At 44.9% G+C, this 16,406-nt stretch overlaps 1 long non-coding RNA gene across 1 annotated transcript in view; it reads right to left on the bottom strand.

Annotated features, from left to right (window-relative positions):
• LOC138582023 (uncharacterized) overlaps positions 1–16,084 on the bottom strand; it is a 111,257-nt gene extending 95,173 nt beyond the window's left edge. Inside the window, exon 1 of the long non-coding RNA XR_011304935.1 lies at positions 15,972–16,084. This is a non-coding gene — a long non-coding RNA (uncharacterized lncRNA). The remainder of the gene's footprint in view (positions 1–15,971) is intronic.
• Positions 16,085–16,406: the final 322 nt, after the last annotated feature.

Here is a 16,406-nt window from a genome sequence, read left to right as displayed (position 1 = left end):
TGCCCAAGTTTCCAGATATTGCCAAAATATGTCCATGTGCTCTGATCATATACTTGTTGATTCAAGTAGATTCAGATACATACAATTGTGCCAGGGGAGTGCAATGATGTTGCAATCAAATGTTCAAGAAAATGGGCATGGACATTATGGGTTATTTGGGTTCCTGGACCAACTCTGGAACCAGAAACATCTTGGTGGTGGTAGGTCATGCTACTAGGTTCCCTAAGGCTGTCCCTCTGAGGAGTATCAAAGCCCTCGTGGTTGTGAAGGCTCTGATTGGGATATTCTCCAGTGTTGGGTTCCCTAAGGAAATCACTTCTGACAGGGGAACAAAATTCATATCATGATACATGACAGGCAGAGAGATTGAGGAGGAAACTGAGCTACACCCAGACCTCCTGCAAACTCAAGCCTCAGATGAGTCTGTTGAAGGTGGCAACCCTGTAAAAGACCAGCATCTGACAGACTGTTGCCATTTACTGGGGCAGTTTGCTGGTGTTTTTCATTGACTCCAGATCACACAGATTGGTGCACCCATGATGTGGAAATCGGCCACAGTAAGCGAGTGAAGCGCAGGATTCACTGATGTCCTATAAGATAAGGAACATCATCAAGGAGGAAGTTTTCAAGCTGTTGTCCCTATGAGTGATAGCGCCATCCCACAGCACCACAGTTAGCCCAATGTTACTGGTCCCTAAAAGGACCAGTGGTGAGAAGACTGAAGTTCGCTTTGTATGGACTACAGCAGGCTCAATTCTGTCATGAAGAGACATGGTCACCCCATTCTGGGTAGATTAGCTCATTGACAAGCTTGGCACTGCCAATTACATGAGTACCTTTGACCTCTTGACAGGTTACTGGGAAGTCGGCTTGACAGAGTGAGAGAGAGGTCAGCATTCTCAACCCAAGAAAGACATTATCAGTTTATCAGTTCACTTTGATGCCTTTTGGGTTGACGAATGCCCCTGCAACTTTTCAGAGAATGGTTAACCAGGTTTTGTCTGGACCAGATAGATCCATTTTCCCACGCCCGCTGTGAGTGGAGGGTGGGATTTAAGGAGGTTGTTCTTAACCATCTGTGCCCATGGAACATAATGAGGGCGACCTGCTCCTTTGTGAATCAGTGGTATTTGCAGTTTCAATTTCACCTTCCCACGTTTTACACCACTCCCTTTTATTTTGCTAAGGCCATTCTCCTGAACCCATCAACCTCCCCTTGCACGTCCCTTCCACCCTTGGTGTGGTCATCTGTACCTGTTGAACCCCTCCCACTGCTCCTTCTTCTACACCATCAAAGTCACTCCAATACTCCTCATCCCTTACTGACCCCACGTTCTCATATCCCAAACTATCTGTCTCCTCTTTCTTTTCTAATCGCACGGCCCGTATGGGTATGCTATCAATCCTGAAGAGAAGTGTTCTGACTTCCATTCACTTTCCGTTGGGGGCGGAGGGATACTCAGACACCGTGGTCCAATGTCTGGTCATCTTGCTGCCTCACATGCTGCTTGTGATCTAGCCAACTCTGTACAGGGGGAAGTCAATGCTACTTTAATATCCCTTGCACTTACTCCTGTGTGGGTGGGAGTTGTGGTTGGTGGGTCTTATGGCGGGGCGGTGCTGTACTCTCAGTTGCTTGATCACTTCCCCCTGACACATAGGTCGGATTTGAGTACCCCTCTGTTATTTGTGTTAGTAACGGGTACATTTTCTTCGGTTCCCCTTCTGCCTTTTTATTTGCTCCCATGTTACTGTCACCTGTGGTTATGTTTTCTGATACTCTTTCCCTTTTTTCTGGGACAGGTGTTTCTTCAAACATCTGCCACAGATCTACTATTTCTCTTCTATTTTGCAGTGGCTTCCCCTTGGACTTAGCAGTCAAACATGTGGACATGTGGTCTTAAGTTCCCTTATCAAAGGATCCTTCCTCTGGCCAGGCGTGGGGCAGTCCCCCCCCTTTTGTCTCCATCAGCCATTGTCCATAGTAGTTTTTAATTTTGTCAGTGTACAGTGGTAGGCTTTTACAGATATGGGATAGGGGGTTGTCTATCCCCATGGTTTGTCACTTTTTCTAAAGTGTGTGTCACAAAAAATGTTCATACAGAGTTCCCCTTCCCCATTCGTCTAAACCATTAAGGTCCACAGTGTCAATCAATTAATGAACGTCACATATGTGTTAAAACTGTCTATTGCATGGTCGTAGTGGACACAATCGTTTTTTAACCCAAAAACAAAACACATCAAAACAAAACATGCGTTTAACAACTCCCCTTCTTCCCCTTAAAGCATTCCCATTGTTCAATTACTCGCCTCTCATTCACATCACACCTGCCCCTCGTGGGCCTCCTCCATGCATATAAAAAACACTGAAAATAACAAGCTAAAATAATAAGTTAAAATAACAATCGCTACTTGTTCCTGAGCCCTCTAATTATGCAGGTCTCCCACTTTGTCTCTGTATTTGTAAATCTCTGCACTGGTCGGGACAGTGCACTGTGTCTGCGACCTTCTATCCCTTCACAGGGGTAGTCTTCCTTTCCTTCCTCTTTTATATTCTCTGTATAATCTTAAAATAAGAAAAAAGAATAACAAATGGCCATAAAAAATTCTTCATGTCCAAATAATCAACCCGATCATTCACTTTCAGTCACTGCTGTTCACTTCAAATCATACTGCCCTGTACCCAAAACCCCAGACTTTGGTATCCCTTGCAGTCTATATTCACATGTCCGTGTTCTTCTGAAATCTGCAGTTCACAGTTAATCCACAACACGTCTGGGCCTCTCCCTGGGACCGCAACCAGCTCCAAGGAGCAGGTGGGGCATTCGCAAAGCCGGAACCGACAAGAACCGCTTCTGCTGTGTATGCGTTGTAGGGGACTGGTCAGCTGTAGGTGGGAACAGCCTTTTTCCGGAGAGGCCCCTGGATATCGCGGCAAGTACGGGGGCTAAGAAATCACATCATACGGGTCACGAAATGAAGGCATAGACCTCTGAACGCACACTCCAAAGTAAATACAACCCGCTAAGGAATAAGTCAAAGAGATAGTTTTGCAAGGATAACAAAGTTTTATATAATATAAATGTCAGCAAAGAACTGTGCTGTCTGAGAGCGTTCTGTCAAAAATGACACGGGCAGCACACTAAAAAGGCCAAACGCATCATCAGTGACATAATCATATACAGTAGAAATTCGAATAGCTAGTTGGTACGGACATATACCGAGGCCTGCTTCATAGGGGAAGCCAGGCGCTTATTGGCTGCCTCTTCCCAGTTGATCTTGGGGCACATCCTGGGGTCATCCTGGCGGTGAAGGTCAGGGCAAACATTAGAAACACACCATCTAATCTAGGATAAACAACAGGAACTAGTTATTCATTCATCATGGAAGGCACCTGACCATAATATGAAAGGGGTGCCAGAGAGAAAGGAGGATAAAATACAGTTATGTTGACCCCCACATTCAGGGCTTCATTAATACCGCAGTTCCCGCACCCAATGTCTCCCCCCGGGGGATTGATCTCTGATTTATCCTTCCTGGTACCTCATGTTACTGGAGACATGTGTTGCTTGTGGGAAGATGTACAGTTGTGTGAGTTTTTAGATCTGTGGTGGGCACTTTGGGGAGGTTAGAGCCTGGGGGTTGGGTTGGTGGAGGGTGGCTGGCTCTGGGCTGGCTGGGTGGGGGTCGGAGGCCCAATGGCAGTTTAATGGAGATGGATGGGTGCATCGTAGGTCCTGGTATTGTCTCATGCTCTGTGCCAGGTGCATTCCTGAATGTGATACTAGACAATAGAGGGAGAGAAGGGAAATGGAATTCTGTGGAAACAGGGCTCATGCAGAGCTGGCCTGGTGTGCTGATGGCTTGGCACCTCTGTGTGAACTTGGGATGCTAGTGCCGCAGCCCTCAGTGTGTCTGTTCTCGGCCTAATACAAAATGGAGTTGTGGGGCAGGGCCATGGCTAGTGCTATTCACCCACTTGTATTCACTATTGAGCATTTATACACACCATGGAGGTGGGGGCTGCTCCCCCCTTGTCTTTGTATGGAGTTCACCTAATTCGGACATGCCTAGGGGGGTGGGATAGGATCATTTCCATCCAACAAAGGTAACTTGGACCCTCACCTGTCAAACCTCCTTTCAGGATTTGAAGGCTGGATTGTGCAGGGCCCCAGCTCTGAAAGTGCCAGACTATGGTCAGGAGTTCATTATCCAGACAGACACCTGTGCTTTTAGGATTGGAGCAGGGTTAGTGAGGAGCAACCTGTTGCCTAAATTTGCAGGTGATTAACAAAAGGGAAATGGACCATCATTGAAAAAGAGGCTTACACATTTGAGTGGGCAGTAAAGAAGCTGAAAACTACATTTTTGAGCCACAGTTAACTATCCAAACAGACCACCAGCCTCTTTGATGGCTAATGGCCATGCAAGGGGATAACCCTAAGCTTTTGCACTTGTCCATATCCCTACAGGGATTAGATATGGACATTCAGGACAAGCCAGGCCCACCATGGAAATGCTGATGGTGTCAGCCGGTACTTTCGCCAAGATGGTGAACCAGACTCTGAGTAGGGTGGTGGTTCACATGTTGAGGCTGGGGGGCATGTGAGGAATTTGACCATCCACACAGTGGGTGTGCTCTCACCTGGGCCTTTTTGATTTTTTTATTAAATGGCATAATTTTAGACCAACCTCCGGAAAATGTGTGTTTCTAATCCACACACATATTTCTATGTTCCTCCCCTCCCCCCGAAAAAGCATAGACTGTGTACTCCAGGCTGGACAATGCCGACAGGCACTGTCCAGCCCTTTCATATTTAATTGATAGCAGAGGAATGCACAATGTCATCTCCACAAAGGGGGTGGGCCAACCTTCCACCTGCCATGGACAGTCTGATTAACTGACAAAGGCTCCATGGATCGATCCACCCTGATCTTTAGTTAGGCCCTACAGCGCTGGTGGCAGTGATCATCATAGCAGGGGGCATTTCAAACAGGCCCACAAGGGGTCTGTCTGCAGAGGAAAATAGGAAACCCAACCACCTTTCATATGCAACTGTGCCAACCTGAAGCCAGCTCCCATCTCTCAGTATCAAGGGCAGTGAAGTGTTATGACTGGGTCTGTTGTTTACAGTAAGCCACCCTGCTAGGGGGACCCCATTGATAAGGTATGAGAATGTAGTTTGCAGGAGCCAGAGAATCTGGTCTCGCCGCAGCTTCAAGGGAGACCTGCCACTTTAAACAGGAACCACAGAAAGATCCATTAACTAGAGAGACCCTTTGATCAATACCAGACAGGAAGATGTGTGGGATAGTATCACAAGGGAGTGTGGTCAGAGCTTTTTCTGTTTAGAGAAGGATTCTACCATTTTAGCTCTGGAGCACACCTTGTTCCTGTTTTCACCCCTTTACCTTTCCTGTTTCAAAGCACTCTGTTTATGACCTCATGCATACAGGAGATTGTTGGTAGGGACTACAACATTGGTTCATTAAGGTAGTCCTCACCTACACCAATAACTGTGGCCCACTTGGCCTTAAAAAAGGGCTGATCTCCTCTTTTGGCAGTTTGTCTGATGGCTTCTCTTAAAGTTACATAGAAGAACTCAACCTTGGACCCTGGCTGAAGGTACAGTCTGCCTTACATCTTCTGTCAGTGAAGGAAGTTCAGGATTCCCAAAGAGGAAAGCAATATCCCTCTCCTAAACATATCCAGGGAACAGAGGGAGATAAAGAACTCAGAGGACCCTCCAGCAGGTCCAGAACCAGTACCTAGCCAGCAGACAGCATGCCCTGTTAGGTTCTGCAGCAAGCTTCCTGGATGGGAAGTGCCAGAAGGTCTCTGAACCTAACAGCAAGGGGAAGGCAGCTGACCGCAACACACTCCTCAACTTTGGCCCGCTCACCTTAAAGGATAACACAAGCCCATTGAAGAAGCTGGGAGAAGGACCTCGATGAACATCAACTGATGTCCGCCTTTAAGGACATTTTTGAGCCAGTCGAATTCGTCGAGCTGCAGCCGACTGCACTGCTGACTGTTGTCAAGCCGCAGTTTTTAAAGACATTCGAGACATCTTGAATAAGTGCTTCAGAACTGCCAATCAGAACCAGATCCTCAGTGTAGGCCAGCCTGCAGCCGTTCATCCACCTTCGCTCGATGAACCATCTTGCCACCTTTTATCTGCAGATGATTCTCTTCTTGAACTCTGTCACAGAATCCTGCAAAGTGTCCTGTAGTTGACTTGACCCTGTCAAGCACCAGGTACACCTAAAGCACAAGGTACATTGTGGTTCTGTTCCCCTGATCCTTCCCAAAAGGACCCTAGAGACATATCAAGACACAATGCTACCTTTGTGCTGAAGTCAAGAAATCTTAAACTGGTGTGGTTGTTTACCATACCAACTTCCCTCCTGTCAGTATCCGGAGTATATCCATTTTCCTTCTTTGAAGCTCTCTGTCGTCTGCATTCCTTTACAGTATGGGGTGTATTTCATAGTGTTCCTAGAACTGTCTTTTGTGATATAAATGAAGTAGATATTTTTAATACAACCTGCGTTGGACAATCCCTTTTATCATTGTGTAATAATAGTTTTTCCACTGTGTTGCAACTTACCAATGATTCACAACCTTTGGGAGATAAGCCTGCCGTTCCATCCCTGATACCAAATTGAACAGGGATGTTTATAATTTGCTTGTTATTCCAATCTGTTTGGATCCCTTCAGGTGTATTAGAGGTGTGGGGCTGATTGATGTCTTAGAAACCGATATTCACACCTGGACAACTGGTAGCCAGGCGGTTGATTCGTCACAATCTATCGCTCTTCACGACCTTCCAACAAACAAAGACATTGTAACCATACCCCCTCTAACACCTATTCACCTCGTCCCTCTTCCTCTGAGACTCAACTTCTCTACTCTTTCTTACCTCATCAACTGAACATTACACTCTGGAATGCTCAGTCTGTGTGCAACAAAACGTCTTTTATCACTGACTACTTTCACTCCAGATCTCCTCCCCTAGACCTTCCCACTATCACTGAAACCTGGATTTCTCCACCTGACACTGCCACTCTGGTGGCTCTACATGACTCCAAACTATCTTTCATTCCCTCTCCTAGACTGACTGGCAGAGGTGGAGGTGTCAGACACCTACTCTCTTCCCACCTCAATGCCTTACAAATCTCCAATGCACATCCTCTCCCACCTAAGTCACCATCCCTACTACTGCTCTGCCTCACTTGGTTCACATCATATCCATCATATCCATCCTCCTGGTTCCACTGGACCATTCTTTGATGATCTTGGGCAACTCCTTGATTCTCTTTCCACTACACATCACCTCATTCTCTTAGATGACTTAAACATTCCCTCTCCAATCACTTCTCATACATTTGAACTTCAGTCTTTTCTTAGTGACCACACTCTCCACTCTATCCATTACCTACCTACCCACACTCAGGGCAACTCTTTGGATCCCCTATTCATCTCCACCTCTCTCTCAGCCACTAATACCACTGTCACACAGTTCATATCCGATCACTCATTTGTTTCCACCACCATCTCCTTTCCACCTTTCATCACCACTTGCTTCACCTCTTACTAAAAAAAGTAAACCTTCTGCCATTCCCGCTTTCTATCCACCCTACAGATTTCACCTTCCTCCTTCACACCTGATGCCTCCAACACTGTCTTCTCCAGCTTCCAATCCCTACTATATGACTCATTCTCCTCTTACTTCCCACTTACTATCACCCCTAATTCTCAGCATCCTCAAGCATGGGTCACCCCATTCATGTGTTCTCTCTCCACAGACAGGTGTCAACTGCTGCGCAAATGGAGGTGAATCCACTCGCACAAGAACCTACAACTCTACCTCTCTGCCCTGGACTCTCTCAAGTCCACTGTTGATAGAGCGAAAAGGGAATTCTACCTAACCCTCATTGACTCTCACTCCAACCATCCTCGCCTGCTACAGGGCACCTTAAAGTCACTGATCACTCCTCCTAATCCTATGACTAACAATTCCACTCTCATAGCTAATGACCTAGCTGAATACTTTTCTGCAAGAAGTTCCAAAATTAGAGACTCTCCCCAGACGCTCCTCACAACTGTGCTTCTGCCATTACATATCAGATGGCTACGCACTCTCTGATATTAAACTGTACTGTGCTTTTCTTTCCTTCCAAAAGCTCTCTCTCATCTCTTCCTCTGCCTATCCATTTCAATCCTGACACATTCCCGTACTCTTCTTCAGCTAGAAACGTCAGTGTCATCTATGACTCTTCTTACTTCTCTACTTTCATCTCCAGAACTGGAGCCCCACCCACCTCAACCTCCTAAATATTAGGAAAATCAGGCACTACCTTCCTTTCAACAACACCAATCATCTCTTAATCACTCTTGTCTTCTCTGAACTGGACTACAGTGCCAGCATCCTCTTCTGTCTCCCCAACTATGCTTTCTGTCCTTAACGTGATCATTAAGTTTGCTACCAGGACCCTCTTTGGACTCCCTCACCTCACACCTACTTCCTTATACTGTCATGAGGCTGGATGGCTGATGTTGCAAAACAGGGCCAAATATAAATGTCTTCTCATACACAGATCTATCCATGGTAAGACACCACTGTATCTATCCTCCTCTATATAACTCTAAAAGACTTCTCGTGGGGGTCGCTAGTGAGCCCAGCCAAGATGGCTGTGAGCTTGTGAGCTCCCGAGCACCCTGAAATATCTGGACATAATCCTGCTGATTGCCATCTAACTGCTGTTTCAATAAGTGAAGCATATGGTGTGGGAAAATGTTGTGCTCACCCCCGTGAAATCTGGGGATATTCTCTGGACCATTGTGGATATATTGTTATGTGTGTTGGACAAGGGTTCACCCTGGAGTGTTGGTGTGCAAAAGTGGCAAGCCCTCTGAGGAGAGCATTGGCGAGCCCTGTATGGTGGTTGTGGTGAGGAGTGCAATGACCAGTTTCTTGGCTCTGCTGCTGGCCAACCTTGATGGACAGCCTGTGTGCGACGCAGGTGTGGTCTGACCCTCGAATTGGAGTCTGAACTGTTGGGTGTCCTGACCCACGTTTGAGCCATCATGCTGCAACATTTGGTGCTGTGGGCTTAGAAAATCCAAGATGGCCAAAAAGCCCACATGTGTGCCAGAATCCAGGAGAACCACGCAGTTTGTGTGCACACCAAAATGGTTACCTAACTTGCCACCCACTAGTGTAAAGAAAGATCTTTGTTAAAAAAAATCCACTGTTACTGATGTCAAAAAGTTGCTGAAATCGTGGCTCATCGGACCACTTTAAAGATTCAACCCTTTTGTGGGGTTCCACATAACCATTTTACTGTAAGGAGCCCCATCAAAACAATGTTAAGCAAGGATTATTTACTACCATGTAAGAACCATTCCTGTTTGGAATGCATTAATCCAAGAAAGATCCCAAAAATGGATGCAGTACCAACAAAATCCCCAAGGCGGCGCTAGGGTCTAAACTCTGACAGAAGAACTGAGTGCAGTTGCTGACAAAGGAATTTGACTCAGCTGACTTCAAAGGCTGCATTTTAATCAAAAATTAGCCACCTGCTGTTCCCAGAGGCCAGAAGCCTGGGAAACCCTCTCACCTCAAGAGATTCACACCACAGCCCAGGATATCACATGGTCATAGTAACCAAATGCAAAGTGACCCCCTGGTCTGCTGACATCAGCCTCCTGGAGACCACACAATAGGCTCGTGCACTTGAATAGAATATGTTGATTTTGACTGTTTCCTGTCAACAAAGGCCTGCCTGCCAGCAGAGGCATGGTCACTGACCCACCCAAGTTTTGGAGGCGGACTCCAACACTCTGAGAACTGAATTGAAAGCAAAATATATTTTTTACAGAAACACTGATAACTCTTTGTAATCAAATGACAGGAATGTATAACTTTGAGAGCCTTAATTTAAAAAATGTACCTTCGATTCAAGCCAAACTCCAATTTGTGTGATGTTCTGGGGCAAAACCCCGCTATTTATTGACACCACATACTCTGTGTTTAAGCTAGAGATATGGGAATTTACTGGAGTAGGTATGGACAGCCCGTGTATATGTGTATAACTTTTAATGAAGAACCAAGGTTGCATAACCCACTAAAATCGAAAATAAGTTGCCATTTTTGAATGCAAGCCCTCAGGAAGAGCAGAGTTTGAACAGAGTATACCTCATGTGATATGTGATGGGTGCATGTCATTTTAAACAACTGTGTATCTGTGCAATATGTATTTGAATCAAATATAGATTTGTGGGCAAACTGACCAGGGGAGGATCCTCTGACCCATAAAACCTACAGCATCACTCTGACTCACATTTCCTTCCCCCAATCATGGGAGAGGGGAGAATTGGGCCAATGACAAGTAGAAAGGGGCAGGTTTAGCTAGGCCCAGGCACACACCCACTTTCAAAACACATAAAAAGAGACTGCTGGGACAGGTAGAGACATTCAATTCCATTTGCTGCGGAGCATGCTGACCGACGACTTCACATCCAGAGATCCTACACATAGACTTCCAAGCTAAACAGAGACTACAGAACTTTGAACCAAGAAGGCCCACTGCAAGCAAAAGTATTTGTCAGCAGGCCCAAAAATCATTTGTAGACTATTCACAGCCGGACCCAGCTGTTGATTCTGGCCTAAACCCTGTGCCAGAAAGATCCAGAAGCAGTGCTGTACCCAGAGAAAGCAGAGCAGTATCCAGAACCAGAGGCCAGAGATCCAGAGTGACCCAGACCGCTGTTAGCAGAACCAGAGAGTTGACCCAGATCACTGTGAAGTGCCGAGACCAGAACCGGAGTCCAGTCTAAAACCTGACCAGATCCGTGGCGAGGCCTATTTCAAAAATATTTCAAAAATATATATTGTGAGTACCTAGCAGAACTCTGCAGAACCAATCTTTTAGTTAAAATAATCTAATCCAATTTTAATCTAACCAGAACTGCCTCCTAGAAGTTGTCACTTGTCATTTTTAAAAGCTGTCACCTGTCATTTTGAGTTTACTTTAAATCCGAAAAACTACCTTTATTTAATCGTCCGTATCTCTGGAACCGTTTGGGCTAGGAGCTTGGTTTAACTTTCCTCTGAAAGCTTACCTTTCCAGCAAGCCTAGAACCGACTTCCTACTCCTTATAGTGTCTCCGTAATCACGATTCACGCATCCGCGAATTTTGCCGCGATTTGCGATTTCAGCTGATTTCTCTCACGTGTGAAAAGCGGCAGCTTTCTTGCTTTACTTTGCCAAAAACTCGTTTAACCTGCTAGTTACTCCTAGAGCATTGTTAAAGTGATCCTGCACTCATCCCTAGTATCTCTCACTCACCCTGAACCTCCTAAAGGGAATTAAAAGCATTTTCAGCATATTTCTCACTGCATTGTCACCATATTCAAAGCATTTTGCCTGTGTTTCAAAACTCCTATCTGTTGTATAAGCTGCTGGGGGGGAATTGAACTGAATTCTATTTGATTACATTCCTAAGAACTGTGTGCTCTCATCTTCATCTCCTTACATTGCAAAAAGGGGGGGGTGAATTGTCCAAGAAAGTGATTACATTGTCTTTTGCTGAAATCCTATCAAGTTATTTTCTGTACTGCATTTTCATTCCATATTGCATCTATTTGAAACCATAAAAGTATTGTTGCTATCTTATCCATCCTATAACCACTCATCATTGATTATAAAGAAGTGTGCTAGTGCCAGACTATCCACTATTGATTACTGCTCAGATTAAGTGTGATATTCAATTATTAATTTATTATAAAGTGTGATATATATATATTGTTTACATTCTCAAATAAACCTTTTAAACTTGCAAAACAGAACTACGTCTTGGCTCAGTGGGGTCAGGGGGATTCTAAGAGAGGGGTGTTATAAAGGGGTAGTCATCCAGGACTTATGAACTGGACATAAAGATATATCAATAAGGGTTTCCATTCCATACCCCAGACTAGGCATTGACTTAGCTGTAGTATTTAATTGGATCTGCTTACAGAACAACAGAAGAACATAACTGAGGTCTTGATCCGGCACCATCATAACGGTGCATGGATCGGAGCTTGCGAGCAGGAGCTGTAGTGGCTGTGCGGCAGAAAAGCAGATTGCAACGGAGGAGGTTGAAAGAACCATTGCTTTATAGGCAACAAGGGACATTAACACAAGCAACCTACTGGATAGGCAGGTAGTACCACTGGTGTATTGACAATCTGAGGCTGTTCAATATCTGCAATGAGTGATTTTCCTTTGTGGAAGGTGATGCAGTGTGAAGACAGTGCCACACAGATCTGGTACAGTATTGAGGAGCATGACTGAACTGTGTCAGGACTGGTTAGTGGCACTCTGCAGTATGAGTCAGAATTGCAGGTGATCTGCAGCTTCAGAGTGATGTTGCACCTCGATTGGGGGGCACATGACTTTTGGATTATTCCTTGGACCCTGAGATGTGTGGCACTATCTGGGTGGTGGTCTGAGTTACAGGGACAGCCATGGTGTTGTTCTTAGTTCTGCTGTTTTCTCTGGTTGTCAAGAGTGATACTGTATGCAGAGAGCAATTACTGGACTTCATGTAGTGATATTCTATGGACTATTGTGAGTGCTGTTTGCCTCCTCAAGAGTGACAATACTGCAGGTCTCTGGAGGTGTTGTACGAATCCCAGATAACAAGAATCTGATAGAGAACAGATGTCCAAATCTGGTAAAGGAGGGAAGCAACAGTCCAAGCTACATTTTGAGACACCCACTTAGATCAAAAGCCACACAAATATGGAGCACTCCTTGGGGGTAAGCTCTTAGCCTTTTCCGCAAGATGCGAGGAGAACATTTAATGATATAAAAACGTTGTTCAATCAGCTTCAAGCCAGTATACAATCATTAGATTTGAAGATGGATACTCTGACCTGCAAAGTGGAACACATGTAGGTCTGCTTAGATAAGCAGGGCGAAAAATTGGATGAGGTTGAAGGAAGTGTCTCTGCAGTCGAGGATGAATCCTTTACTACATCCAGAAAGCTTACCGAAGTGAATAGGGCTTTAAGGAATTAGCAGATGAGCAGGAGGATCTTCAATCGAGGTTTAGGAAGAACAACCTACAGACAGTGGGGGTTCCTGAGTCAGTGGGCCAATGAACCATGGAACCCTTGGTTGAATTGATGTTGCATGAGGCCCTGGGAGGTGAAGACCTTTTGTCAGTATTTATTGTGGAGAGTGCAAATCAAATACCTAGTTGCGGCAGGAAACAGCTCCCAGCCGTACAGGCCATCCCCATCATAGCCAAGATGTTGATAAGGATCTTGCTCTCTGAAAGGCCAGGGAGAAAGGAACTCAGATATATAAAGGAGACACAATCAGGCTCTTCCCGGATTTTTCGGATAAGGTACATGCAACTAGTGGGACATATGTTGGCATCAAGAAACGAATCAGGGAGAGGGGCATGCAATACTCCATGCTGTTTCCCACTAATCTTAGAGTGAAAAATGAGGGATGGCTTCTGTTGGGGTTGCGGGCGTGTGGGGGGGCAAGTGGGTGTGGCATTGGGCTGTATTTGGGAAGAGGCGGTGCTTTGCGAAATCACCCCTGGTTGATCTATACGGCTTTCCTTCCCCAGAGTTGATGATTGTGCTGAAGGGGGGGGGGCGAGGCTGGGCCATTTTTAGGCCTTATTGTAGCATTCCTGAAAGGATGTACACCAAGCACATTGGGGTTCTACAAGGAAGGTTTTCAGTGCCATGGCTTGAAAGCTGAAATGCATGAGTTGGAATATTAGGGGTTTGAATTGTCCCTCTAAGACAAGTAAGGTGTTATTGTATATGAAACACCATCATGCTCATCTAGCATTTCTGCTGGAAAAAGACCTGACCTCAACCAGGGAATCACGATGTGGGCAGAGCTGGGGATGCCAAGGCTACTTCTCTTTGTATTCCTCCTATTTCGGGGGAGTTTTGTATCGTGATACACAACCCAGCTAGTTTTTGGATGATGAAAGTGATAAAGCATCAATAGGGGAGGGCAGTCTTAGTTATTGGAGTTAGACATGGGCATGTCATCACATTAGTTAACTATTACGCCCCTAATCAGGTGGGTACATTGGAGTGGATAACTCAGCAACTGGACCAGAACCCCACAGGTGTGATTGTGTGAGCGGGGGATTGCAATACGGTATTGGAGCCAGAGGTGGCTAGAACACGGGTGGTCCATAGGCCTCCTCTGAAATCGACTACTTAGTTAAAAGACAAATGCTGGGAGTGGTAGCTAAATGACATTTGGAGAAGTAGGCATGGGGATGAAAGGGGTTGTATGTATTGCTCCATGGTTCATCAGTTGGCATCATGGTTGGATTACTTTTTGATGTTAGACATGGTCACGGGATGGGTTGAGGAGATCAGTGATATGGTGCACACTTTGTCACACCATTCAGTAGTGGTGCTAATACTAGAGATCCCGGGACAAATTGGAACAAGGCAACTTGTGTGTTTAAAAGTGAAGGTTTATCTGATAGAGTGTTTACAGAGGTGATTACATGGGTTATTGACAACTTCTTTACTGACAACCTAAGCTTGCTCACTTCATACTCAGTGCTTTGGGAAACCTTCAAGTGTCTGGCGCGAGTATAGTGCATTTCGCTAGAGTCTGGGATATTGAAACTGATACAAGGAGAATTGGCGGATAGCAAGGCATACATTCAGCAGCTGGAAGCAGAGGTGGGCTTTGAGAGTGACCTCACTAAGCTTAAAAAAGTTAGAAAGAAGTTAGAGAGAATTAGGGCTGCATCCCAGAGGTAAGTAAACTTCCTGCGGGGGAAAGGAGCTTTCAGACAATATGGGGAAGGCAAGCGTACTGGTAAAGTACTTGTGAGGATGGCTAAAGTTGATAATCCAAGGTCACATATAATGTCTATCAAGGATGAGCATGGGAATCTACACTATGTAGATAGGGAAATTGTCCAGGAGTTTGGCAATGTGTGTTCCCGTCTTTATTCCTGTCATGCTCAAACATTGCTATCCTTGTTAAATTCATATTTATATCGGGTGACGCTCTGTTGTTGTGTGGAGGAGGAGCGAGAATGGGTGCGTCAACTCATTACAGAACAAGAAATTCGCCAAGCAATAAAGGCACTGTCATCCGGGAAAGCCCCCTGACTAGATGGCTTTACCACAGAGTTTTATAAGTATTTTGCAACGCGACTGTTGTGGCTTGTAGAATTTGGAATGAAGAGAGAAGTGAACTAGAATGAGTATGCAAAGAAAAAGAGCGAAGGGCAGGCAGTTAAGATGGATCAATAAAGGATTACAGATGTGTAATCAGTCTCAGCGTATTATTCAAGATATTCAGATTATATGATGAAGAGATGCAACATTTGGTGACAAGGGGAACAATAATCCACGCGTGTGAAAGAACTGTGAAGGTGACTGGTTGAAAAAAAGGAAAATGATATGAATGATGACCTAAGGAGGAGGTCACAACAGAACGGAGAAAGGACACTAAGAAAACAAAGGATAAAGGATAAAAATGGGAACATGGACTGATAACTAAAATGTAAACTGAACTGGAAGCAGGATGATGAAGAAATGGACAGTAAAGACAACTCGGATGCAAATATAAATGGAAGTGAATTACTGTTGGATACGGAAGGACAGAAATAATAAAGATACACAGATACAGTCGGTAAGAGGTACTGCACAGCATGATGTGTGAATGGTGACATGATGAGAAAAGATATCGCTGTGAGCACGAGGTCTATGATGCTGGGATAAAGGAAAGTTATAAGAATACATATTAAATCATATTGACAGCACGAGTGCCGCATGGAAAAAGCATATGGACAGTTGCAAAATATGATAGTTAAGGATAACATGAGTAGTGGCAACACATACAGTATATTGGAAGTTGCTTGAAAGAAAACACATTGTTTAAATGGATAAAAAGGAACGTAGAATATGACTTACCATGACGCGGGGGACAACACAACACTGAAGCGGGTGCAGCGCTGGATTTTTGAAACGCTCAGAGGAAAGGACCTCGGAGCGTGAGATAACGTGCCGCCATCTTTGGTTGCTTGAAACAAATGACAAGAGGTGTCATAGCAACACAGTATAATGCGACGGAGATGAGATGAAAGTAATGAAAAATGAATCATCATTGCAACATTTTTTTACATAATGAGGCTCCTAGACTTCTCGAGCCTAAGGAAGCAAAACAAATAAAGGTGAAGAGTCAGAGAGTCAGAGAAAATTCTCACAGACAAAAGTCATATGATAGGAGTGAACATGAAAATTGAAATAACACGGACAAAAGAGCGATGGATTAACAACATACATTACAAGGACTGTCACAGCAACACAGTCATGTATGTAGGTGTGACAATGCATAACACTTCAATG

This window comes from Ambystoma mexicanum, chromosome 1p (assembly GCF_040938575.1).
Source record: "Ambystoma mexicanum isolate Mex_15411 chromosome 1p, UKY_AmexF1_1, whole genome shotgun sequence".
Classification (NCBI taxonomy): domain Eukaryota; kingdom Metazoa; phylum Chordata; class Amphibia; order Caudata; family Ambystomatidae; genus Ambystoma; species Ambystoma mexicanum.
Note: the sequence above shows the minus strand (reverse complement) of the source record. Positions and strands in the feature narration are given on the sequence as shown.